At 39.3% G+C, this 26,937-nt stretch overlaps 1 protein-coding gene across 2 annotated transcripts in view; it reads right to left on the bottom strand.

The window, feature by feature from the left end:
• Window positions 1-23,390, bottom strand: part of LOC107689444 (transcription factor HIVEP2-like) — an 86,098-nt gene extending 62,708 nt beyond the window's left edge. The window contains exons 1-2 of one of the 2 annotated variants that reach the window (XM_016487423.1): window positions 23,235-23,390; window positions 18,216-18,284 (exon numbers count right to left, since the gene is read on the bottom strand). The gene's annotated coding sequence lies outside the window, so the exon portion shown is untranslated. Of the gene's footprint in view, window positions 1-18,215; window positions 18,285-18,714; window positions 18,943-23,234 lie in introns of those variants that run through there. The other variant, XM_016487421.1, reaches the window with a different exon arrangement.
• Window positions 23,391-26,937: the final 3,547 nt, after the last annotated feature.

Raw genomic sequence — 26,937 nt, 5'->3', positions numbered from 1 at the left:
GAGAGCGCTGTACATTCACTCCCCCCACCTACAATCCCTGCCGGTACGAGACTCGAACCCGCAACCTTTGGGTTACGAGTCCGACTCTCTAACCATTAGGCCACGACTTCCCAGAAGAATAATGTCATATAGACATTAGACATAATAATATAATAATATTTGGTCACACTTTATTTTAAGGTCCAATTCTCGCTATTAACAAACCATTAACTATGACTTTTGCCTCAATAAACTCCTACTTTGCTGCTTATTAATAGTTAGTAAGGTAGTTGTTAAGTTAAGGTATTGGGTAGGATTAGGGATGTAGAATATGGTCATGCAGAATATGTGCTTTATCAGTACTAATAAACTAATAAACATGTTAATAATAGGCATGCTAATAAGGCAAATAGTTAATAGTGAGAATTGGGCCCTATACTAAAGTGTTACCTAATATCTAAAAATAGGTAAAAAAATAATTTTGTGTATATATAGTGTATATATTACACTATATATAATGTAATATTTATATTTATCTGCTGCAGTTTCATATGGTCACTTAACTAAAGCCAAAATTAAAATATTACTCAATAATTATTACCTTTGCCAACCTTTTGATTACTAGCTCACACTTTGACAGAACCGACAGAGTATGAGTTTCTCAATCAGGTTAACAACAGCAGCAGTTGCCTCAAATCTCCAAACTGAACATAAGCTTGTCCTTTCTTCTTGACACTCATCTTCAACTACAGGATGCCACTCTGAAGAGCTTCCCTCTCCAGCATTCAACATGAAATATGCATCCAATTATATAACGCGTTATATAATGCATCCAAGACGTACTCTGCCATGCTGCGTGCAACAGCTAATTAAGCCATGCACAGCAAACACAACAGAGAGAGCACGGAGCTGCTAAATGTAGGTTTTTCACAGAGCCCATCCACAGAATGAGAGGTACACAAATGGATACCCATTCCCTCACCCAGATCCGCATTTTACATTGCACAGGGGAAAGATCCTGAGCTTGTTGGGGGGAGAGAAATACAGACCTGCAGTAGCTAGGATGCAGAAATAGAGGAGGACAAGAAGGCAGAGAGGGAGGGAGAGAGAGATAGAGGGAGAGAACATCTATCAAGGTTGCAGCATGTGCTTAAAGCACACTCACAGCCAGACGCGACAATATATTCAGAGATAGAGGGGAAAAAAACTGTGTCAGAAGGAAAAAAACATGATGAAGTGCAGAGAGGGAGTGTGAGGAGGAGGAGGGAGTAGTAAACAGTAAAAGGGGATAGAAATAGGGTTGAAAGTGGCCTTGACGCAGCATAGTGACAGAGAGAGAGACAGAAAAGTATACAGCAGCTGTCTCACTCCTCCACACACAGATCCAGGCTCTGTTCCACCAGAGGAAATCAATTCACCCCGCCACTGCCAGGGTTTCCAGGGCTGTGTATTTACACAAAGCAGATAGTCTAAGCCAATAAAGTGCTTCCCTCAGCAGGTTATTTGTAAAAAGCCAGACTACTGTTCTCTTCTTTTTCTCTGGCTGTGCCAATCCAAGATTGAATATGTAAAGCAAGATCCGAAGATTTCACACATCAACATCTAAGGCTCTGCATAGTAATTGGGAGTTCCCCTCTCAAATGGGAGCATACTGAGTCCCTACAATCCCAAAGTGGTTTGGGCTTAACAACGTCGTACCTATTCAGGGCTAATTAACACAGTTAAGCTTCCTGCGCTCTCTGAGGGGTTTATTTGGAGCCACGTTGCTGCATTTAGTTTAGGTAAACACAGAAAAGATTTCTGCGTCTTAAACTTTTCCCTCATCCCTCCCTGGATCTTCAAAACATTACGCACTGTGCTGCAAACTGGCAGTCTGTGACAGTGTTAAATGTCGGATGAAAAACCTTCAAACGGCCCCTGCATAAAATTTATGAAAAGGAACCTCAGCAAAAAAGCAACAATCGTTGACAGGATTACAGTCTTGAGGGCTGAAATTTGCTGTTTCAATATTTATATGCCCCGACAAACCAAAGTAGCCTTTTGAGACTCATCATCATTTTTTTAGGCTTTAATTTAATTTAATTTAATTTAATTTACCATTTTAAATCATTTGTAATTTAATTTAATTTAAAGCAAATCAAAAAATAGAATAAAATAATAAAATAAAATAAAAAAACGCAATAAAACGATTCCACATTGGTGTAACTATAATCAAAAATGCCTGTATTTATAGGTTTCTATTATTTACTTGTATATAATTAGCCCTCTTTTAATGTTTTAATTTAATTTATATCATTATATATTGCCATTTTAAACATTTTATAATTTTATTTAAAGCAACTAAATTAAATTAAATTAAATTAAATTAAATTAAATTAAATTATTAAACAATGTGACTACAACTAAAATAAAAACTATATTTGTTGGTTACTATTATTTTCCCATATAATTAGTCATCTTTTAATACAGTTTAATGTATAATAAGATTACAAATTTTTTTTGTATGGGAATGAACACAAAACTTTTTTATATAATTTGTAATTAATTTATAAGTAAATAAAATAAAATAAATAATTCCACAGTGGTTTGAGATTAAAACCTAAAATGAAATTAAAATTAAAACCTAAACAACCTTTTTTAAGGTTTATAGAAGGTTTCTATTATTTACTCACCTCCATGCCATTCCAAACCTACATGACAGATAAATGGAAAAAAAAGTATTGGTCATCAATTCTTTTACATGCAGGTTTATAACGACATGATGGTGAGTAATCGATAACAGAATTTTCATTTTTGGGTGAACTGTCCCTTTAAATCCTGAGCAACAAAAACAGTTTGCTCAGTACAGTACTGGAGGAAGGAGGACCACTGGAGCATGGTATCCACCAAACTGGCATGCCACCACAGACTACACTTCCTCAACACCATGGAAACCAGCAGCACGGGAGAACGGATGCAAGTTGCGATTCTTGGATGGGCTGCAGGGCAAAAATTAGAAGGTGAGATAGGAGACTAGCAATGTCAGTTTAACAAGGCTGCCAAGCTCACAGATGGGATGAGGAAACCGACAGAATTGAGATAAAGTGAAACCCCCTTCCTGCCACGCTACCGGTGCAGCCCTGCCAAGATCCAATCCTCCAGGAACAGCGCCTCCAGTCGCACTTAAAATGTTCCTGCTTTGCCACACAATTTGTTTTGGCCAGAGGGTGACTGGAGGGAGAAAGTGAGCAAGGCTTGGGATATTTTGGCTCTGAAATCATTTAAATGGGCGTCATACTCGCAGATTGCAATTTACAAGTCGCTTTCTTGCATTGTTTCTCCAAAGCTTTCAAGGCTAGGAAAATCTTTTCAGGGACGTCTTGTGACTAACACGGTTTTGCATTAGGCCTGCGCACCTGACATTTCAAAGGAACAGAATTTCACAGTGTTTGCACTTGCACGCACAAACGCACACACATGCTCGCACAAGCAGTCAGCAGAGAGCAGATTGTCAGCTCAGGCAGGAAGCTGAGTGTGTTCAGCATGGGCTGCTGGGAGCACCAGAGACCTGACACTGTGTCAGCTCATACTTCCTTAGCCTTCCCAGTATGCTGTGTGTGCATGTGTGAGAACGCGTGTGTGCGGGTGCACCAGCAACACCTCCTCTCACTCAACCGCCCTGCATCACACCACATGTTGAGCAGGGGAAAGCAGACATCACTGACATCACACTGAGCAGGTGGCTACCCCTCTCCGAAGAGGAAACCAAGATCAGAAATCCGTCGAGCTAAATGAGTGTGCTTCGCTAAACGACTGTGTAATCTTCCATCTATCTCGCGACCACAAAAAAAAATAAAAAATTCTGAAGCTTGGAAAGTGATCAAAAACTGATTTTACCATTGGGTTTTGTGTTTTGACTATGAGTGTCTCATCTCTACCATACAACTAATATAAAATGTCTCAATGAAGACATGAATAAATATAAAAATAAATTATATATACTAATAAATTATTTATAAATTATAAAATAATATATATTATATATAAATATATTAAATATGTTATATATGCATATTACTGCTCATACTACTGTTTTTGTCAATTTATTTAATCAGAAATACAGTCGTGGTCAGAATTATTGGCACCCTTGGTAAATATGATCAAAGAAGGCTGTGAAAATAAATCTGCATTGTTAATCATTTTGATCTTTTATTTAAAAAATTCACATAAATCTAACCTTTCATTGGAGAATAAGAATTTAAAATGGGGGGAAATATCATTATGACATATGTTTTTCTCAAATACACGCTGGACACAGTTATTGGCACCCCTAAGTGACTGACTCTGTTAGAAATCTTATAATGGGCCATGTTTGGGTCTTCCAACCAGACAAACCTTAAAAACAACACAAAAATGGGTCACTGGGCACAAAACCAAGCTTCTGCTATGGCCATTCCAGTTCCCTGACCTGAACCCTATAGAAAATGAGTGTGGTGAACTGAAGAGGAGAAGCACCATCATGGAGCTGGGAATCTGAAGGTCTGGAGAGATTCTGGATGAAGGAATTGTCTCTGATCTCTTGTCAGGTGCTCTCTAACCTCATCGAGCATTATAGGAGAAAACTCAGCTGTTATTATGCCAAATGGAGGTTTCAAAAAGCATTGAATAAAAGGGTGCCGTTAATTGTGTCCAATGTGTATTAGAGAAAAACATTTATGTCATAATGATATTTTCCCCCCATTTTAAATTCTTATTCTCCAATGAAAGGTTAGATTTATGTGAATTTTTTAAATAAAAGATCAAAATGATTAACAATGCAGATTTATTTTCACAGCCTTCTTTGATCATATTTACCAATAATTCTGACCACGACTGTACAATAAAAACAGTACAATTTTGAAATATTATTACCACTGATTTATCACTGATTTTAATATATTTTATTATTTTAATATAGATATAGATTTATAATATAATCAAATATTATATTAGTATATATTAATATAGATTTCAATATAGTTTATTGCTTTAATCAATCATTACTTCAGTGTCACATGATCCTTCATTCTAATATTCTTATTTTAGCAATAATTATAAATATTTTGAGAAAACAGTGATACATTTATACATTTAGCATTATTAATTTGAAACAGAAATCTTTTGTAATATTATTCATGTCTTTACTGTCACTTCTGATCAATTTAATGCGTCCTTGCTAATAAAAGTATTCATTTCTCTTTTGTTTGTTTGTTTGTTTTTATCCTTTCTGCCCCCAATAGTAGTGTATCATGGTTTCCACAAAAATATTAAGCAGAAAAACTGTTTTCAACATTGATAACAAAATAAGAAAAGAAAAGAAATGTTTCTTGAGCACCAAATCAGCATGTTAGATTGATTAAATAAACATTTCCTATTATCAATGTTGAAACCAGTCTCTTCCTCTTTAAGTGGGCAGTTCTTGGCCAGAATAATGTATGTGATGAGCGATGAGGACCCAGTCAAATGACTGGCTTTGGAAGATGAGGCTGGCATAATGCTGTCTCTCTTGAAACAAATCATGCTAACGGGGACAGCTGTGAAGTCAACCAGATGGATGAAACATGTAAACAAACTCAAATAATGGCAAAATACTGATAGCACAGGTCTATTTTATCTCATCACACACTTCACATCTCTGGTGTTTTTTTTTGGCTGTCAGTGTTATAACGTCTCTGTTAGCAATGCTTCCTGTCACACGGTGGCCCAGGCAAGCTGGTTGATCATAGCGCTTGAGCAAAACAAAATGCCACCGTTTCTTCCACCGCACGAAGAAACAGTCGTTCACAGCCAAAAGCATTTAAAAAAGCATGTCATGAAGCGCAGTTACCCCCCTCCCCCTTTGCTCGGTGGGCTCTCAAAGCAGGGCATGTTTCAACACACGTCAAGTCGAGAGCTCATCTCTTTTGCTAATATTGTCAGTGTTTTTATTTATTTATTTTTTCAGAGAGACTGGGATCAATGCGCCTAGACAGACAGCTCGGGTCTTTGAAGTGGTGCGCGCTGCAGATACGGCGAACGGTTGCACTCGTCAGAACCTATGACACGGCGTTTGGAGGCGCAGGCTGCTGATCAAGGGATCCGGACTCAAAGGAGGAGGAGTGGTGGTCCTTCCCTCCCTTCGTTCGTCCTCCTGTGATGAAGAGAAGCTTAACACAAATCAAACGCAAAGACTCAAAGGCATGTGCATCAGTAGCCGGTGCATCGAAATGCCTCAAAAACATGCTGGCCAGCACTCTAAAATTTTGATCTTCAGTTTTGTTTAATTTGATTTGATTTAGAGCACGGTCATAGCATGTCTTGACTATTAGGGGAACCAAACATATTTGGGGGGGGGGGGGTTATGTTTATTTAAAGGAAATAAATAATTTAATCATTTAAAAGGGATTTATGGAAAAGAAATAAGAACAGTAAAATAACAATAATAGAATTTATTTGCAAACTATAAATGCAAATAACTAAAGTGTCGAGCTGCAAATCATGCTTTTTTTCATTTTGTAAACAGTAAACCAGTGATTTGACTAGCCATCTCAATCCTTTTGACATTGACAAGTGTTAGACCAATGAGGTAGACCAGCCTAAAAATTTACATTTTAAAACTTTTTGTCATCCTAGCAAAAAACAGAGCAATGCATAACAGAGTCTAATTGGTAATCTCACTAATCCCTGAGTATACATACATGAAAAATCATACCATTTTTGTCTTGCTAGAGATAAGTATCAAGCTAATTTGTGAGGCACATTAGACAAACACAATCCCATGATACTGTTGTTTCCAAGATCTCTTTCCAACTTGTCTGGAGGGACTGTTCAAGTGGAAAAAGAAATTCTGTGACAGAGACGTCAGGTGAGTAATACGCTGTGGGTTCTGTCAGCACTTTGCAAGCTTTGATTCATAATGTCTGGAACTCCCTGCCTCAGCGGTGTGATATATAGTAAGAGTTTCCTTAGCCAGAACCTTAATCGAATCTCAACAGGTATAAAAAAAGCTGTATTCCAATCCAATGGCTGTGAAATAACAGCACAGATAGGAAACAATAAGGTTATACCTCAAGATTTGACTTGACAAGCTGCCATCTCTATATAAGTATATAAGAAAAAAAATGGCTTAAAGGGGTCATCGGATGCAAAATTCACTTTTCTCCCACGATAGTTTGATTGACAGTAGTGTTTCAGCACAGACTGGAATGGTGTCTTACCATAGACCCACCCTGAGTGAGCTGTCAACAGTCCGCCATTGTGTTGACTCTGGTGCAGGGGAAGACAGGTTTAAAAAGGTGTTTTTTACACTAACATTGAGAAATTTTAACCAAAGTATGTTATAGACTTTTAGTTAAGACCCTAAAGAATCATATCAACTTGTGCAAAATGAGCATCCGATGACCCCTTTAACACATAAAGTAAATTAAATTACTGCCCTTTAAAACCTAATCAGCCAGCTGATAGACCCAAAATAGGCATTTTGATGCAAAACCACTTTAGAGTATAAGTAAAGGTGACTCACTGAGGTGTATTTCCAAGGCAGTGATACATAGAGCTGTACTACACCTGTAATCATCTTTCATGTACAGGGAGAACAAAGAGCCTTAATATGTGTCACATGCCGTAATTAAACTTTGGCTTCTATTAATCCCTGCAGTAAATTGGAGCAAGGGAAAGATTTAGCAGGCCATTCATCACTAGACTATGTGAAGATGGCAGTTTTAATAAAAACATTCCAGGCAGTCTATTGGGTAGTCCAAAGCAGAGTTTTCTTATTTAGCAAAGAAGAAGAACAAATTATTAGAGCCATTCTGTCCGTGACATGACAAAATGTCTCATTAGGAACAGAAATGAACACTCCTGAGTATATGAAATGTTGGCAATCCTGCATGGATGGATGGATCAGTCCAAAGCTACAAGGAGGGCAAGAGAGGGATTATTAAAGCAGATGCAGATTCAAATCTTGTCCTTCATCACAAATGCCAAAAGATCAGAACCACATGTGTACTGTGCATCCAACTTTCAACTCTGTGCATCCAGAATTGTTCTAGCTTTTTTTTCTGTCTCTCACCTCATAAAACTTGATTACAGAAGTCCTGTAGTGGCCAAACAATGTGTTTTTTACAGATGTCTACAAAGCTTGGTGACTCAAACAACAGGGTAGAATAAGTAGGGACATAAATCATGAAGAATTTAAAAGCTCCACTTGCGATTTCTTAATGATTATTTCCCCTTAACTGTCACCCCCCCATTTTTTAAAATAGGCATGCAGGTGCACTATTCAAACTTAAATTGTTGTAATTTATGAACACTTTGGAATACAGACATAAGGTTGGTCTCTTTTTAAAGAAGAAATGTAAGTATCAAAAAGTTATAGTAGTTTAAATTTACTGTAAAGAAAATGCACTATATTCATTTTATTTTATTTTATATATAATAAATATTTTACATAACAGGTTTTACTCTAAAATGGTATAAAATTAAAGCCTTATGTCTAAATAAGTTATATTCCAAATTTGAAGTTGATATGAAAAAAATTGAGGTTCCTGTGAGATTTTATTTAGGGCGTTATACCACAAACAGCACCACATGGTGCCATCCAAACTCCATTGAATTTTTTTAATGCATTTTTCAGTCACAAATGTCTAGATTTCTCTGTCAATATTACTTCTATCTCAAAATATGGAAATCCTGAGACTCAGACCTTTCCAATGATATGTTTTTTGTCAAGATTATAAAAAGTTTTGATTCTAAAAGACCGTAATTCATTTTGTAATATGACACTTGACACTGCCCACTAAGGGGGAGGAGACCGCCAAAAGATTTTAAAGTACCATTTCCATCAATGTCCAATGTCTGATTTCGAAATGGTTTTCACAGGATGAATCTTGGGCTTCTAAGCTTTCAAGTGATATATGATTTATGATGATTACTAAAAGATTTGATAGAGGAAAAAGACAACAAAAAAAGAGTGCCAAACGTCCCACAGGTGGGACGGTGACAGTTAAGGGGTTAATGGTTTTATTAGTGATTATTTTGCACTTTTAGGGAATTAAATTCCTCTGTCAAATGTTGAGACTCCAATAAGTATATCTAAAACAATTCTTGCAAAAGCAGATTTTTAGAGTATTTTAGAGGCGGCATAAATGCAAATGTGGCCTTAAATATATAAATAACAATTTGATGCTAAACAAACAAAACAAGTGGACATAATTAATTCATTAACATCTATAAAATGCCACTGATAAAATGCACAATGTATCTTTAACTACACACCACCATATGAACTACTATTCATTAATTTGTTCACTGGTCCCAATGATTAAAAAAATGAACTGATTCATAAGAGTCATTCATTGATTCGCTAAAAATAATCACTTGAAATCGCTTTCAAAGAAGGCTTGCCTTCAAGCAGCTTTTCAGAATTCTGATCGGAGTCTCTTTAATCAAATTACTGTGTAAAACAATTACTTTAAAGACAGATGAAAACAAATGTGTTGCAACATCACCCTTGATTCAAACTGTTACCTTTACTATTCTTGGAAGTCTCCAGTTCATTCCTACGGGACATTCTATAAAGCTTAACTGAGAGAACAACAATTACCAAGGGGGTAATTGTTTAGCTACTGACCCTTAGTGAAGGGTCAATTGTCAAAGGCATGACCTGGCATGACCTAACCTCTGCTAATTGGTCAAGTGTGCAGGGTTATTGTCTGATGCCAATTTGATGTTCCTGAGGATTTCAGAAGCTGTTAATCTCACACAAACCTAATTCTGTTTGACACAGAATGAAGTAATCACTTCCTGATCCCCATGTGTGCTGTTGTTAGCCTCCCGACCAGAGTACAAACATCTTAGGGCACCTCTTGGCTGCATCTTTAGCTGGAGAGACCAACTCTAATTAATCGCAAGCACCCTTCCTGATTGCAGGGAGACCAAGTGTCATCCGCCGCTCATTTGTGTCAACAGAAGCACACTGTCCAGCCTGTGCTCTGTTTAATAAGCACTTCAATGTACTGCTATCAAGTGTGAAGGACAGCTGCTGAGGAACAGCGTGGAACCACTAATGACAGAATGTTGGATTAATGACCTGGGAAGATGAGCCAACAGCCAGTGTCGGAGGTGCTCCATTCCCAGCAGGGCACTCATCGTGTGGGCAGGGGGGTGGCCTACCCCCTCTATACCCCTTATCACTGGCCAAATCCTCCATATGCAAGAGTGTTGGATGATAGATGACATACAATAGGGATTACCTGCTTCATACTACATAATAGGGAAAATACTCCATGCCTATAAGTAGGTCACCTTCAAAAAGAGGAGATAGGTGAGACTGCTGTTGTAGCAGTGAACAAAAATCAAACATATGATCAAGAGAGGAAGTAAATCTTGGATGTGAACACTCACAAAACGAGCAAATAAATGACTAGAGAGTGTGCTAGTACTAAAAACAGTAAAAATATATAAATAAAGAAAATAAGATAAATAAATAAATAAAAATAAAGGCAAAACAACCCCTGAGTGCAGGATAAAATGTATGTACTGACCTGTGTTGTTGTTTTTTTTACAGTTTTCTAGTCACAGCTTCTGTCTTTAAATTTAATGCATATTTCCTATTATACATTTTAGTCATTTTTACTCTGATTAAAAAGGCATCTGTTGTTATTGTTAACTATAACAAAATGTCTTTTTAATAATTTTAGTTTATGGCAATAAAGTTGAAATAGTATTACATATAACTGAATATTGATGAAAAACTTGAGAAATGAGGAATGTTTAAGTCGAAGTACTAAAATTACTAAAAACTAAAATAAAAATAAATTAGAAATATGAAAAAAACCCGAAATGAACTAAAAAAGACAAAAGCATAAAATAAAATGTGTAAAACTATATTTAAAACTGAAAATACATTCAAACTATTAATAAATACTATTACAGTATATAAATAATATTAAACACTGTAATTCAAAAATAGAAAAATTGTAGTTTATAAGAAAAACTAAATTAAACAAAATATTCAAACATTTTATATATTAATTTTAACAATTGAAACATTGTTAGCACACTGTTGATATCTAGCATTTTAGTGTATTTACATATTTTAAAAGTATTTACATATTTTTGTAAACAATAGGTATTAATTTAAATTTTACATTTTCACCGTGATGTGCAATTTTACGTCTGATCTTAATGATTAACGAACTCTTCGAGGACAAAATTAACACTCACACTGATCTACACTGAAATCTTTCTTCATCTCTGATTGCAACACACTCCCCCCCAACCGCCCCCTCGCTACACCCTCATCCCATCGCAGCGAGAGTGGGGCGAGAGCAGCTCTTTTCGGCATGCGGGTGGCAAGTGGGTGTGCTGAAAGTGAGGCGGGGGGGAGGGAAACGCTACTTTTTGCTCAGCGCTCAACGCAGCTGCCACCTCACCAACACAACGAACAGTCTCTGCCAACCAATCCTACCGAGCTCAGCTCACCACCTGTTCTACAGAGAGCAAAAACAGAGCTCTCCTTGAATAACCCCCAATCAGGGTTTCCTATTTTCTCCAGCTTTCTGACAAACCACTGCCAAAAAGTCATTATGATGAGCAATTACAGTCGATTCATGTATTAGCCGGTAATATGATATAAACATCTTCCTCCGTCCAGGAATATGTGATCAACAACAAAGATTTGAGACAAAGGACAAAAACTAAAGAAGCCTAAGACCGTTTTATTTGGAAAACTGGGTGCATTAAAGGAACCAAAAGCCCGTAAGCGACTTAAAACAGATTGTGTGAACAAATAAAACAATTCTCTTAAATTTAAAGTGACGACAGTCTCTGATTTCAAAGCCATCTGGTGCTATTTTACATCCATCTAGTAATCTGCATACTGAGTATTAGTAATGTAATGATGTTAGTAATCTAATGATGTGGATTTTCATGCAAATTAGCGACGCATTCTGCCGGTCATCTGCAATTGCTGGGTTAATAGATTAAGATATAGATAAACCATGATTAAAATAGAGGATTAAGTTAAAGAGGTGTCAAATAAATGCTGCTTTGTCCGCCTTTGACATCCGGAGAGAGAGATAGCAGTGCACAGAGGAGTCTGCCAGATAGGGAGATATGCATCACTAGAACCCGGGTCTAGCCGCAAAAGTAATGGGTCTCTTGCTGTGATGCAACTCCACGCCAGAAACAGCCGTCACTGTCTGACCTTATCGAGACAGCTGAGCGCCCGCATGCACGCTTGCATGTGGCAACTGAGTGAGTGGGCATGAAAACCACAGCCCGGCTTCAACTCCAGCTCGCATCCCTCCACCTCTGCAGAAGCTCACGCATGCACCTTGTCAAACAGGAAGCGTGCTCCGTTGCAGCAGTGCAGCTTTTGGACGGTGTGCGATTTGCATTGACAAAGAGAAGGAAACGAAAGGAGAGCGTATTTCAGCTCTATGCCTGCACACCCTGTGTGGCGCGATGTGTGGGAGAGCGAGGCAGGACAGTTCCTGCTCGCTCTCTCGCTGCTTTCCATGTGCTTTGCCTACGGACACACGCCGCTCGCCTCGCCTCTGTCTGGCTGCAGGAAACAACAGCGTGCACACTTGTTGTCCAATCCTGGACTATTCGAATTCAAATGCTCTGTTATCTGGAAGTGGCAGGAGAAAGAATAGAACAGCTGATGGGCTGTGAGGTGCTGAGTATCTACTGTACAGCCTGGCAGTAAAACAGGCCCCAAAATACAGTTAGGGTGTACTCACACTAGGCGTTTTGAACCGTGCCCGAGCGTGTTTGACCCCCAAAGCCCGGTTCGTTTAACTAGTGTGAGCGCTCCGTGCCGCACTCAGGCCCTGGCCTGGTTGGAAGAGGTGGGCCAGGACACGGTTCGGTTGGGCTCGGGCACGGTACACATGCAGTGTGAGCGCTAACCACGCCGGAGCACGGAACAGATACCATTTTGTGTGCGCTACTGTCATCATTACGACCGCAAACATATTCTATTACTACTACTACACTACACTTTTCAATTAATTTAATTTAATCAAGTATATTTAGGTTTATAATGGCTCTGGTTCTTACCTTATTGATGAACAGGAAATGTAGTTTGCGAGTAAAGCTGCAAATTATTTCATTAATGTCAGCTGCCTCTGTAATAATTTTCTGATACATACAAGTGAAAATCAACGCACGGCATAAATTATAAATTAATTATTATTAATTATTCGGCAGAATATTAGGGAAAGTGGTTTTCTCCGTTATCTCATACATGACATAAGCGTGCTCCGGCCCGGAATGTTTAGTGCAAGTGTGAGTGCAGGCCAGCGGGGGAGTGGGGATAATCTGTGAATAATAACCAAGTCTCAACTTGTATGGATGATATTTACAATATTTTTATACTTCTATGGTGCTTTTGTGTGTTTTTAAAAGCTTGAAAGCTCCAGTTCCCATTCATTTCAATTGCACAGACATTAGTCAAAATATCTCCTTTTGTGTTCCATGGAAGAAAAGAAATTCATCTAGGTTTGGAACTACAAGAAGGTGAGTAAATGATGACAGAGTTTTCATTTTTGTGTAACAACTCCGTTAACTTATTTTCCGACCCACAGACAGTGTATCTAACATAGCATTGTTTGTTAGAGAAAGGTGCGCTGCATGCGTGGTTGCTCGTAAACGGTTTAGGTGAATGAGAATGTATGTGTGTGCTCGTTGGTGCATACGTACGAGTTTCCGTGTGTCTTTGTATAACTGTATGTGTGTGGGTGGGTGCTCTATTTCTGATCAGATGAAACACCTGCACATACTATTGTTCTGCTTGGGAAAGATGAGACTAGTTTTGGTCCCTGTGCGCCATGTGCTTCATTCTTTATGTGTGTATGTGTGCGAGGAACCTTTGTTTCTCCGACCCAATACACTGTTGTCTTTTTTGCTGTTACCTAATTAGTCAGCAACGAGCTCATGTAATCTAGTGACATGTCTAGCAGCATAATAAATTCTTAATGTACTGAATCGATACAGACAGATCAATCAGAGCAAGGGTTGAGGGTCAAGAGTCTCCCGTTGTGTTGAAATTCACTCGAAGGCAGACGTACTGTATCTCCATTCATCCTCACACATGCTGCTTCCTGCTTTTATTCTTTTCGCTCTGTCTGTTTCTCTCTCTTCTAAGCTCCACTAATACAGCTTCTCTATCCATCTGATTCCGTCAAGGACAAAGCACAGTTCTGATAGGTTCCCATAGTAACAGAGTATGTGTTGCTGCTTTAGGGGGATTTTGTGCATTGTCTTCTTCAGCGGGGTTCATATAAAAGCTCTGGGCTGACCAATAGCTCTCGTTTCCCTCAACCTCGAGCCGTCTGCGCGACCTGGAACCCCTGCAGCAGTTCAGATCATAAGCAGTCATCTCAGCGTTATATATCAGGGAGGTCGCGCTCTTCTGATGAGCGAGATCCTCCATTAGCATGATACACGCAACTGCTGACAGGGAAAAATTCGTATAATCATCATGCATGGTGTTTTTGCTGCGCCGTGTGTTTTACTAAGTCGATCGCTCATACTAGACCACCTCCTCCACTTAAGGGCTAATGGACGACTAAATGTATCAAGGAAAGATTTAAGTGATATCAGATGGCATAAAGGAACTGTAAACAGGCACTGCATTTGGGTAAATTATGTTGTACTACCTACACACTATGTCTAAGAGATGGAGTTTGTTTCATAGTGCACACTGTAAGACTCTCCCTGCAAACATTTAAATCAATATTATGTTTGATGGTTTAACATTTGAAAATGAAGAAATGACAGGTAATAAAATCATTATTATTATTTATGTTTTTTACTTAACAGTAAAACTACAATAGTAATATTTCCTACCTTGTTCTTATTTAGTAATGTGCATAATCAATATTATGTTTGATGGTTTAACATTTGAAAATGAAGAAATGACAGGTAATAAAATCATTATTATTATTTATGTTTTTTACTTAACAGTAAAACTACAATAGTAATATTTCCTACCTTGTTCTTATTTAGTAATGTGCATACATACATATATATATATATATATATATATATACACACACACATAAAATAAATAAAAATTTGTATTTGTAAATTTGTAAATAAAAATAAATTTGTTGTAAAATAACAATTATTATTAAAACTTTTTTGGGGTTAAAATCCTCACTGTTTCAAAAGTTTACTCAAAAGACATAAACAATATGCAAATCAATGTGATTTTAATGTTCTAAAAAATTATAATAATCACTTACTAATTTTCTTCAGTGTGAAGTCAAATCAAATTTACCATGTAAAAATTATGAGAACAACTTCACAGCTCAAATAATATAGAATTCTAGAATGTTTTTTTTTTAAATGATATTGATTTCAGATCCTCCAATATTGGCCTCATTTGCATCCTCTGTAACATTGATTTTTGTTTTTAGTTTTTAATAAAAATAAAAAAAATCAACTTTATTCCACAAATGCTGTTTATTAAGCTGAAACCAGAATATGTCTTAAAAGACACAGACTTTAATGTTTGCAGTCATGTTGCATGTACTTTAGCTTTACACAGCTACTTGCCAACATTTGAAGCAAGAAGAGCTTGCGGATGTTTTAGCCATGACTTGTACAGAAAAACAAGATGAAAAGGAGTCAAATAGTTCAATCCCTCACTCTCCTTGCACAATTTCATTCAGTTGTTCATTGCTTTCTATATATTTGGGGCAGAATGTGCACCTGATGACCATTCAGACAGATTTCAAACAGCATGTGCTGCAAGTTGGCTACAATCAGGGTTTTAAGTCCCAGACTAATTGTAGACTTTAAACATTAAAGAGCTGTAAGGCAGGAAGCACGTCTCTCTCCAGAGAACTGTGGTCACTGCATTGCCAGCTCTGACCTTTTTGCCTTGGATGGAAGATGCCTGACCTGACAGCCCCTTAATAGGGTGAAAAGTGTCATGCACTATAGGGACAAACACCTACATATACACACACAGGTCAGGCGATGCCCTGACCGCAACCATTTTCTGACCAGTAATCCATAATAAAAATCCTCCATTGCCACATTGAGCTGAAAAACACTAGCAGGTGCACAGATTGCCTGTAAGTATTAGTCATAATGGCTGACTTGTCAATACTGGACTGTTGAGCATGCTCATGCTGGTCAAAAGTTCAACTGGTATTCATGGGTGGCACTAACGTCACAAGAATGTCATTTCGAAAGACTGTTTGAAAATATTTTTCAAAATGCCTCAGCATTATTTACTCAACCAAAAGTCATTTTAGTAACACGCACAAAAAATGCAAACGCTGACAATGCTGATAATAATGGGCTGAAAAATCTGTTAAAATTTAGATGGCAGAGACAAAATTTTACAAAAAATGTGACGTACGGTGTGCACTGGCCAGTGTAGACCGATTAATGAACAAATGACTCTTGAGTTGCTGATTTTTAGTGAATTAAATCAGTGAATCAAAAATATACAGTGTAACTAGTTATTCTGATTGTTATAAGCCAGTACTTTTTAGTGAATCAAAAACATACAGCATGAGCAATGTAGTCTGATTCCAAAAATAAATTATCAGTGATGAGTTGAATCCATCTGAAACACTGCCCTGTATAATTAACAGCATTAGCAAAGAGAGAGTTTCTTTCGTTTCAGTGAAATATACTCAAGTGAATCTGAATCAGAATCAAATCAAGCAGCTTAGAATCGGGAGATATGCATTGATATTTACCCATACTCAGCACACCAATCTTCAGGTTCCATATTATTTGGCATGATAATTCACTTCAGAAGATCGCATTATACAGCATAAATCGAAATACTGACTTTAGTCCAAATGTGAAACTATTTTCCATTCTCGAAGCACCCTTACCCAAGTTCCTGTCATTACCTTTGTCGTTTTGACCCACTTATAACTCAGCCCTTGCATCAAGAAGACTGACAGCATGACCTTTTGACCTCTCCATGCCCACCACGCTCAAGCTCCCTGAGGTAAACAAGGGCAAATGCATGCCACTCAGAAGAGGGCAACGTACAGCTGACTGTCGTACAGCTGCCTTTCTTCCAGGGGCCGCATGTTTTTCCAATTAGCACAGCGTATGATAACCAGAAGGCACTTTCCTGTCACCTCAAATCAGCAAAGAGCATCACAACACTCCTAGCCAATTGGAGTCAAGAGCAATCAGATGCCATTTGACCCACTGTGATACACATCGGCACGACAATCCCTCTCAGCCTTCCACATCGAAAAGCAAAATATAAAAATTTGTTGTTCAACATTACCTGAACTTTACAGACTAAACACAAACAGAAAAGTTCAATGACTTGCCTGTTTTATCACCCCGAGCAAACTGTGGTTACATCACCGGACTGCTTCAGGCATGGATCAACATTTGCCACCCACAATACTCTAGTCCAGACAGACACAACAGTTCACACTCTACCTACGGCCCAGTGCTAACCACCGAGCTCCACATTGACAAAACACACACACCATAACAGACATGACGGCACCACACCCTGAATCATAAATACAATTTGCTCAGCGTAGTTGGTCCCTCAATTTTGTTGATCCACTGGCAGGCTTGTGCGGTGCCTGACGGTTATCAACGTTTTATACGTCTATTTTTACAGTGCAAACTATGTACGGTCACAAACACCTCTTTGTATCCTGAGCATATGGTCGAGGTAGACTGAAAGAAAGAAAAACAGAAGAGGTCTGGCCTACAAAAAGAGTGGCACACAACAGAACATATACAGTACATCAGGCCTACCACCAAAACAATGCATGCACTGAAGATGACTGTATTCTAAAATGGATTCGAAACGTCGTTCTACTTTTACTATTTTCAGTTCCTCTTTTCGATTCCAGTCCCACATATTCGTTCTCTTTGTTATCTCGAACTCAACCCTGAACAAAGTTGACTGCAAGTTCATCAAAAGCGACTGAAAATAATGAGAGGCGAGAAATACTTCCCAAATCGGCAATGATATTCATCATTCTTATAATGAATAATTAGCCCAACTCAATTACCTGCTCATTAATTATTCAGCCCTATTAACAAAGCTCGGAAACTGCAGTTTAAAAAAAGCGCGATAGGTTTCGAGTAACACACCCTTGCGCAAATGTTTCTGGAGATGCTTTACCAAACACACAGTAACTTCTGATTGATGCAGCTACAAGCATAGCATAAACACCTGTACTAATTTTGGCACAATGTATCTCAAACACATACTGTACCCAGTGTTTGGTTTTCTTGTCCTGACGGTCCCGGGAATCTAATCCAGGTACACACCCTCCTCACACACCCTGTTCAGAAAGAGAAAAGATAATGTCATTAGTGCATGCAACACTGGTTTTATTAAAGCACACACGCACCAACAAAAAATGTACAGCAGTGTTCAATATGCCAAGTCATCTAGTGCACAAGTTATCTATAATCGGACATGGTATCTGCATTTAATCACTACACATTATCAGCAAAGGTATGTCGGTGGGTTAAAAAACTTGTTCCCGTAAGCTACTGAACTTGTGCAAAATGTGTCCAGCATCAGTCAGATCCCCTGTCAATGCCCGCTAACCAGCTGTCACTTCAGCCTGACTCCATATAGGACTTAAAAACAAGCAGCAAAGCAGCAAGAAACCACAAGCCACGGCACAACCAGCATTTCTTTACTTTCAGTCTCATTCTTTTTCACCGCTCCTCCACTATCTCTCCCTGCCGGGGTCAGTTGCTCACCTGACATGGCATCCTTCAGATCCTCAGGGGCTCAAACCTCTTTCCTCTCTGCTGTGGCAGTCGCACAAGCCTAGACAATCACCATTCGCTCACGTTCTCTGCGAGAAGCTATTTACCTACCGCTGTCTGCAGCCTTCTCTCTCACTCTCTCTCTTTCTCTCCCTCCTCCCTCCCGCACACACTTTCTTTTGGTTGCTCCCACTCCTGCTACCTTCACATGCTCAGAGAAAGGAGCAAAAGAGTGAAAAAACGATCACGTTTCTTCGGCGTAAGCAGCTGCTCTCTGATTGGCCGGATGGTCCGAAGGAGGCGTCAACCACGGCGATGGCTGCAGGCATTAAAATAGGTCTCGCCTTGCCCTGCTGCTGCAGAAAACGAAAGAAAAGAAGGGCAGGAGAGCGAGTGCGAGCAAGAGACTACCTCTTTTTCAAAGCAGGAAGGAGGGGAGGCCGTGAGTATTTCCTGTTGTGCCGCTGAAGCGAGCGTGCGAGGACGTCACTCGCAGCATTCGCACTCTGGCGGGGTGTCAACACAGACGCCGGCTCATCTCGACACTTTCAAGACGGCCTCAGGATTACAACACACACATGCAGATTCCTCCCAGGATCTATACCGGATTAAATTTAACAGAGTTGTGAGTGAGAGAGCTAGTTTTATTACTGCTGTGAAATAGTAAGTATTGCTGTATAAAATGTTATGAGAACATTAAGACCACATTAAAAGAAGCACCTCCACCAATCGCTCATCTCTGATTGTCTTCAGCAAGGAATCGGCCCCAAGTATGTGGCTACTCCAGATCGCATCTTCCTCCTAAACCTTGTATTCTCGAGCAGAAATCCAATTATGTAACCTGAAGCAACAGGTGGAAAAGCACAACCCAGATGCTGGCATCCATTCTGTCACACTGTTTAAGCGGTGATACGCCTCAACTGTTTCCTTCCATACCAGCACCATGGGAACAAATCCTTCCCCTCATCATGCACACAAAAACAACAGTCACCCACTGCACAATTTAGCATTTAACCACAACTGGTGCATGTCAGTTTTCCTGTACCAAACAGCAAAGCATGCTGCTAGCAACCAACCCCAAGGTCATGGATTCAAGCGATTAAATGTATACCTTGAATGCAAAAGCTACTTTGGATGAAGGCATATGCTAAACGCATAATTGTAATTTCAGTTAGCAGTTTGTTACAAAATTAGGTGTAGAAGCAATTATCACTCAGAAGTTGCTAGTAAACTTCACAAATATTTACAAAGTAACTGACAATTGAACATGAAATTTTTAAGTAGAGAGACCGAAATAGTATTTTCTTGTCAGATGTACGCAAATAATCTTTATTTACAATTTTGAAAGAAAAGATGTAGCGGAGACCTTGATCCAATTTAAATGGCATGAGCTCTAAAGACTTGGAGCCAGTGCCTTCTTTAGCCAATGACAGTGTGGTTTGACTAAGTGCTGTAGAGTGACCTTTGCCTTCCTAAATTTGTGCTTAGGGTTCTCTGCATTTAATGGTTCGGTTTGCACCGGGGACAGGCTGTCACAAAGAAAGCTTGTTGAAATTCCCATCAAAGTGGCACTTAAGAATGTGAAGCCTTTGAATATGCTTCCCTAATTCCAGGAACCCATTTGTTTATGTTGGCATTACTGAATGAAAGTCATTTCGAGAGGTGAATCATATAAGTGAGAACATAAGTGACGTGACATTTTGGCCAAGTATGGTTACCCATACTAGGAATTAGTGCTCTGTGTTTAACCCATCCTAAGTGCACACACACAGCAGTGAACACACACACAGCAGTGAACACACACCCAGAGCAGTGGGCAGCCATTTATGCTGCGGCGCCCGGGGAGCAGTTGGGGGTTCGGTGCCTTGCTCCTCAGCACCTCAGTCGTGGTATTAAAGGTGGAAGAGAGCGTTGTACATTCACTCCCCCCACCTACAATTCCTGCCGGACTTGAGACTCGAACTCGCAACCTTTGGGTTACGAGTCCGACTCTCTAACCATTAGGCCACGATTTCCCCCAGGTGGGTCAGTTGGGTCAGTTTACCTTTAAAATCGACTTTCCATCAGAAACAATTACAAATAAATTGCCAGAAAGCCTAGATGTGTCAAAGCTCAACACGGAATCAATGTGATTGATTCTGTTGTGGAAAAAATGTGTAAGGACATTTGTCAAACTTCCAACTCTGTCTGTTGCGTCTTGATGGATAGAACCCAGGTGATGGAAAACAAAATGATGTTTATGTATCATATGTCAGTGTCTGGAAGAGATATGGTGGGTGTGTTTATGCATTGCACTGGACATATATATCAAGCCAGTGCAAAGGGCACTGGCTCATGTATTTGGCATAGTCAAATAAACTAATTTGCCTGATGGGTTGTAAATACTTGGCTACACCCTTGGCCCTGTCTCTGCTGGTGCGCTTGCTTGTTACATAACCCTACTGCCTATTCCTACCGGATGTACAATATATAGTATCTTATATTAATCATGGAAGAACAGAACAGTAAACGTTTTTCACAAAAATGCTCTCCTGTAGCTCAAACAGTAGAGCATGATGCCAGCAACACCAAGGTAATGGGTGTGATTTCCAGGGAAAGCAAGAAGTGGAAAAAAAAAATTTAAATGTGTACCTTGAATGCAAAGTAAGTCGCATTGGATGAAAGTGTCTGCATAAAGGTAAATGACAAAAAGATTGTGGTTCACAAAATTACATCAATATAAAACATTACAGCAAAATGCTGCTCCCTAAAAAAAGAAAATCATTAGCTATGTTTCCATCACCCTATTTTAATGCACATTTTGAAGTAGGCTATCGCATGGGAAATGCAAAAATTTTGAATAAAAATCCCTTAATTCGCAAAAAAGTTTTTACGCACGCTTGAGGTGGTTTTTCACTTGTGCGAAAAAGGGTTGATGCGAATAATGGGAGAGGGAAATGCATTTTGCGAATAAATTCCTCCAAGCGCATCAAAAAAGTAATGTGACTTTGCGCTATGGGACAGCAAAACCTGACTAATGGTCATTTGGAAATGCACGAGCAAAGTCTGTCATCAAAGTATTTTTGTATAATTGCCTCCCAAAAATGTCTAACACGACTGCGTTCCCAAACAGCAGCATCCACCTGCTCGCTCTGAGGCGCAAGTAATTTTGTTTTATGCGATATTCCAGTTTTGCGCATAAGTTAAATTCGCAAATTTGGATGCAAACCCGGCTATTGTATATTTTAGAAATGCCCACTGCAAAGCTATATAAGACCTACAATTTCGGTATACTTAATTATTATTTATCTATAATAATAGTATAGCCTCCAACTAAGCTTTAACATGTAACTGCTGGTTGCAAATTTTAAATTCATACATCTGTATGTGTGTATGCATATGCAGTGTTGGGGAGTAACTAGTTACATTCCAAAATCAAAATGGCTTGATAATTGAGACTTATCCTGTTTAGGTTTTTGGGGGATTAAAAAAATAGGAGTGAATTTGTATCATTGTAGGGTAGTTGTGTCCACACACTGCTAAGACACATTTATATGCAAAGTAAGATACTTTGTTTCCAATGTCTCCTTTAAAATTAAAATATTATCATCTTAATTTAATTCGAAAGTCTGACAGTTATCAGTGTTGATCACATATTATAAGTTTAACCCTGCCGGGTTTACATGTTTAAAAATGATTAATAGTTGAAAACATTAGAAATTTAGAAAAGTAATCAAAAAGTAATCACAGGTAATCAGTTACATTACTTTAATAAAGTAATTGAAAAGTTACACTACTTATTACATTTTAAGTAGGGTAACTTGTAATCTGTAACCTATTGCATTTCCAAAGTAACCTTCCCACCACTGTGCATATGTATGTTTTGCATAAAGAATAACAAATAGCTGAAATACAGTATTAGAGCTGTCAATTTGGAAAGTTGTAAACAATTAGATATTAATACATTAACATTCTTTTGTATGTATTTTTATGTTGCCACATTAAAAAAAATAATAATAATTGTTCCATCCTATCACAGCATGGTCACTTTATAGCAGGTGCCATCTGACTTGAGCAGCAATCGCGTGTCGAGAGTCTCCCTAAAGGGGCCCTTCACTGACTGAGAGCGCGTCATGGAACATTCCCGGAACGAGCCAAAGTCCCACCCACCTTCTCTCCTGCTCACACACATACACGCGCACAGGCGGTGTGTACATGAAAATACAGATCACAATATTACCCATGCTGAAAAAAAAACGCAGGGTCTACAACAACACAAACAGCACAGACCCTTCAACATTAATGACATTCGCTCTCAAGATAGCGATTCAAGTCGCTTTTCGCACCAGCCGTCCAAATTCCTTAGGATATTACGCAATATTCACTATCTCCAACCAGGCAAACGGGGTATTCCCCACATGTCCCAATAAGCGGCGGAGACCCATCAGCAATTCATTCTCACTTAATCGCACTTTCAAAAGAATGTCACTCCCTGGCATTCTAAGAACGAGGTGTACAAGACTAGAACGTACCGGTGGAACGTTTTCAAATCCGCCTACAACATTCCAAAAGAGTGTGTCGCTTTCAGCTCTGACTGACACAAAATATCAGTTCAACTCGAATTGTGACACAACGACAACGCTGCAGACCCCAGGTGTTGGAGTACAATGTAGCCTAGTGCGTCTTTGCATCAGGAAGAGATGAAGGTGAGTTAGTCCGCTTCGGCTGGGGGGGGGGAGCTTCCCAGAATAGAAAAGCTAGAGAGGGAGAAGGAGAGAAAGAATCTGCGCGCGCGCGTGTGTGTGTGCGTGTGTGTGTGTCAGTGTGATTGTGACGTCATCGGATCCCCCAGCGCGCGTCCCCGTGGAGCTGCTGGGGGGTGGGGGAGTGGGGTTGACCGAGACTACCCGCCTGCCTGGCCTCTTCCTTGTCTTGATAGAGGAGGGAACTCACTTGGTGACATTTCTCCAGAACGAGCTCCTCTGACTCCAAACCGCGACAGATGTCTTGTGTTCCCGCAATTTGATGCCTCAGGGCAGGGCGAGAACGCGCAGTGACATTTGGTCTACTTGATTCGCACATCACAAGAGCAATAGAGTAAGATATCATTTTGAGACGCTGCTGTGCTTTCTTGGCCAGTGCTGTGGTGTTGTCAGCCCAGGAGAGATCCTCTGTGATGTGCACACCCAGGAACTTGGTGCTGCTCACCCTCTCCACAGTCACACCATTGACGGACAGAGGAGCATGCTGAGTGCGCACTCTCCTGAAGTCAACAACAATCTCCTTCGTCTTCTCCACATTCAGAGAGAGATTGTTGTCACTGCACCACCCGGCCAGGCGGCTCACCTCGCTCCTATAGTTTGTCTCATCTCTGTTGCTAATGAGACCCACTACAGTCGTGTCATCCGCAAACTTAATGAAGAGGTTGGAGTTGTGTGACGGTGTGCAGTCGTGGGTCAGCAGAGTGAAGAGGAGGGGGCTCAGCACACATCCTTGGGGGGCCCCAGTGTTCAGTGTGATGGTGCTCATCATGAAGTCTTTCCGAGTCACAGGGCTCAAGTCCAAATCAAGTTTCGAGTCCTTGCTGTCAAAGTCTAAGTCGAGTCTCAAGTCTTCTTTAATTATGTAGAGTCCAGTCGCAAGTCATCAAATTTGGGACTCGAATCCGAGTCAAGTCTCGAGTCAAGTGACTCGAGTCCACACCCCTGCCTAGTTCGGCATCATTGACAGTGCACACACACACACGACTGACAATTAATAAGTCGATTACTTTCCAATATTACTTAAATGCCTCAAAATGCAGGCTTTTTCTGAGTAAAGGCTTAACCAGAAGTGTAAAATTATATACATGTAAACATGGTCATTGTTCATGTGTGTGTAGGCCTTGTTTGGCCCCAAATAAAGAGACTATAAAGAGACTGTTAAAGTAAACTATTTTATTTTTACTATTTATAATTTTTCCTTAGCTCTATGACCATACTGTTCAATTCTTATGTGCACATGAGGGGCCTCATTTATAAAATGTTGCGCAGAAACCATCCTAAATTTGATCTTACAATCTTCTCTCAAATATGCGTACGTGTGATTCACAGAATGAACGTACGCACAGAAAACACATGTACGCCTCTCTTTCAGATGTGAAATCTATGAAATATATTTAAATAATAATCTCGAACTTGCTCTCAACTGAATGACAAGAATACTCCGACAAGAAATAGTGTGTACGCTAGGCACTTTTCCATGTCAAAACCAGTTTTTACAAATATGAGCGTTGGCATGGATTTAAGCGTACACACTCTCTAAGATCAAATCTGAGCGTACGCACGCTTTATAGTATAAATGAGGACATTTTGTGGGGACTGAATGTCCTCGTAAGGACGGTAAAACCTGCATTGAGGGTATACATACATATACAAAACCTACATTACATTGAGGGAAACCAAAATGAACGAAAGCTTGTTTGAGGCTTTAGTTCAGGGGTAGGAGATAAAAATTATCATTAGCTCACTATAAAATCGATAGAAATAGAGGGAAAGTCCTGATCTTGATATGAAATGTGCATGTTTGTCTTGCTGGGAGTGGTGCATCTGTTCTGTATTGTGTTAAATAGATTACTGGCTAGGTTAGAGTGGCTTACGTTTCCTTTAAGGAGCTTGTGATCACATCAGCTGTGACCTGGAGTTCCCATCACATTGGCAATAGGGAGCTCCTCTGTAATCCTCAGCAAGGGCATCCCCAAAGAAGCACTGGCATCTGAGTCACTCAAGCATAATTGACAGCGCACAGACATAAATCAGCATTGCCGGACGAGCTTAGACATCCCAGTCAATGGCGCTTTCCCGCAGGAAATAAAGAGGAAATGGAAGTGTCTGCACTTGACCCAAAGGGAATGTTTCATCAACATTTTTATCAAGTCATCTTGTTGCACTGGTTGGCGATTGCTGCTCACAAGTGCCTGTGCAGGTGTCTGCATGTATTCAGCATGCAAAGTCATTTTCTCAAGGACACAGAGGGTGTTCCCAGCAGCACAGAGCAGTTCTCAGTTAATTATCAGTGGACCAGATAAAAACACTGCTCCATGCTATTATAAATGTTTGAATGTCATGAATCACAATGCACTTTTATTTCCCATAAGTGATCACCACTAGACATTCCTAGAAGCAAATCATAACTCCCATGACTGTTATCACTGAAACATATTTTTATCCTTAACCTCCTCCTCCGCATCTTCATTTATATACTTCATTTATATATGTCTGATATATGTTACATTAATACAGATGTCGTAGCTTTATACTTTATTGTTTACAAGCAAGGAAATGAAGGGAGGGCCTTTATATCTGTACGTGCTGTTGTGCCACAGCTCTTTGTTTGTGAATGTGTTCATGTACATATTTGTGTGTGTGTGTGTGTGTGTGTGTGTGTGTGTGTGTATTTAAACAGAAGTGCTGGTATTAGCAAGAGCATGACTGACTCATTCTGAGATGTTTTTGTAATAGCCTACCTTGTCACGTTTAAAAGGGTCCTATTATGCTCTTTTACAAAGTCTTGATTTTGTTTTGGGGGTGTACTAGAACAGGCTCTCATACTAGGTTGTATTTTTCACATATTTTACATTATTACAACACCTCTCTCCCCAGTCTGACATGAATGGCTCGAATAGTTCCTGTATCAAATGAAAGCCAGCCTACTGAAATACGAAATGTGCTGTGATTGGTTAGCTGGGCCAGTGTGTGTTGTGATTGGCACCACTCGGCGCCTGGTCGGGAAATGTCATGCCCCTTACCATAGCCGCCTGCGCAGTGTTGCCAACTTGATCAGTTAGTACACTAAGAAAAATGGAAAATCTTTCAGGACATCATTATCCATCATCCATTGTAACCATGTAACCCGAAAACACAATGCGTAATTTAAAATGCAGGTAAAAAAAACATTACAGAAAATTATTTCATATTAACATAGTAGATTGTGCCTTATTTTTACAGACTTTTCTTAGAGTGTAGCATACTAACTAACTACTAATACACTGCTTAAAGCATAATTGTTGAGAATGTGTAGTATTACTAGTTTACTAAAGCAATAAGCGCCAAGAAGCCGTGGTTTACAGTGAATTTATAACAGCTAAGGGCCGTTGTTAGGTACGACGCAAAGCTTTTATAAAACGCTTATTGCTTTTATAAAACGGTTATTCCATATATGTAGTAAGGTTTCACAAAATAAAACAGAGCAAATAAA

The sequence above is a fragment of the Sinocyclocheilus anshuiensis genome, unplaced genomic scaffold (genome assembly GCF_001515605.1).
Source record: "Sinocyclocheilus anshuiensis isolate Anshui unplaced genomic scaffold, SAMN03320099.WGS_v1.1 scaffold1480, whole genome shotgun sequence".
In the NCBI taxonomy this organism is placed as follows: Eukaryota; Metazoa; Chordata; class Actinopteri; order Cypriniformes; family Cyprinidae; genus Sinocyclocheilus; species Sinocyclocheilus anshuiensis.
Note: the sequence above shows the minus strand (reverse complement) of the source record. Positions and strands in the feature narration are given on the sequence as shown.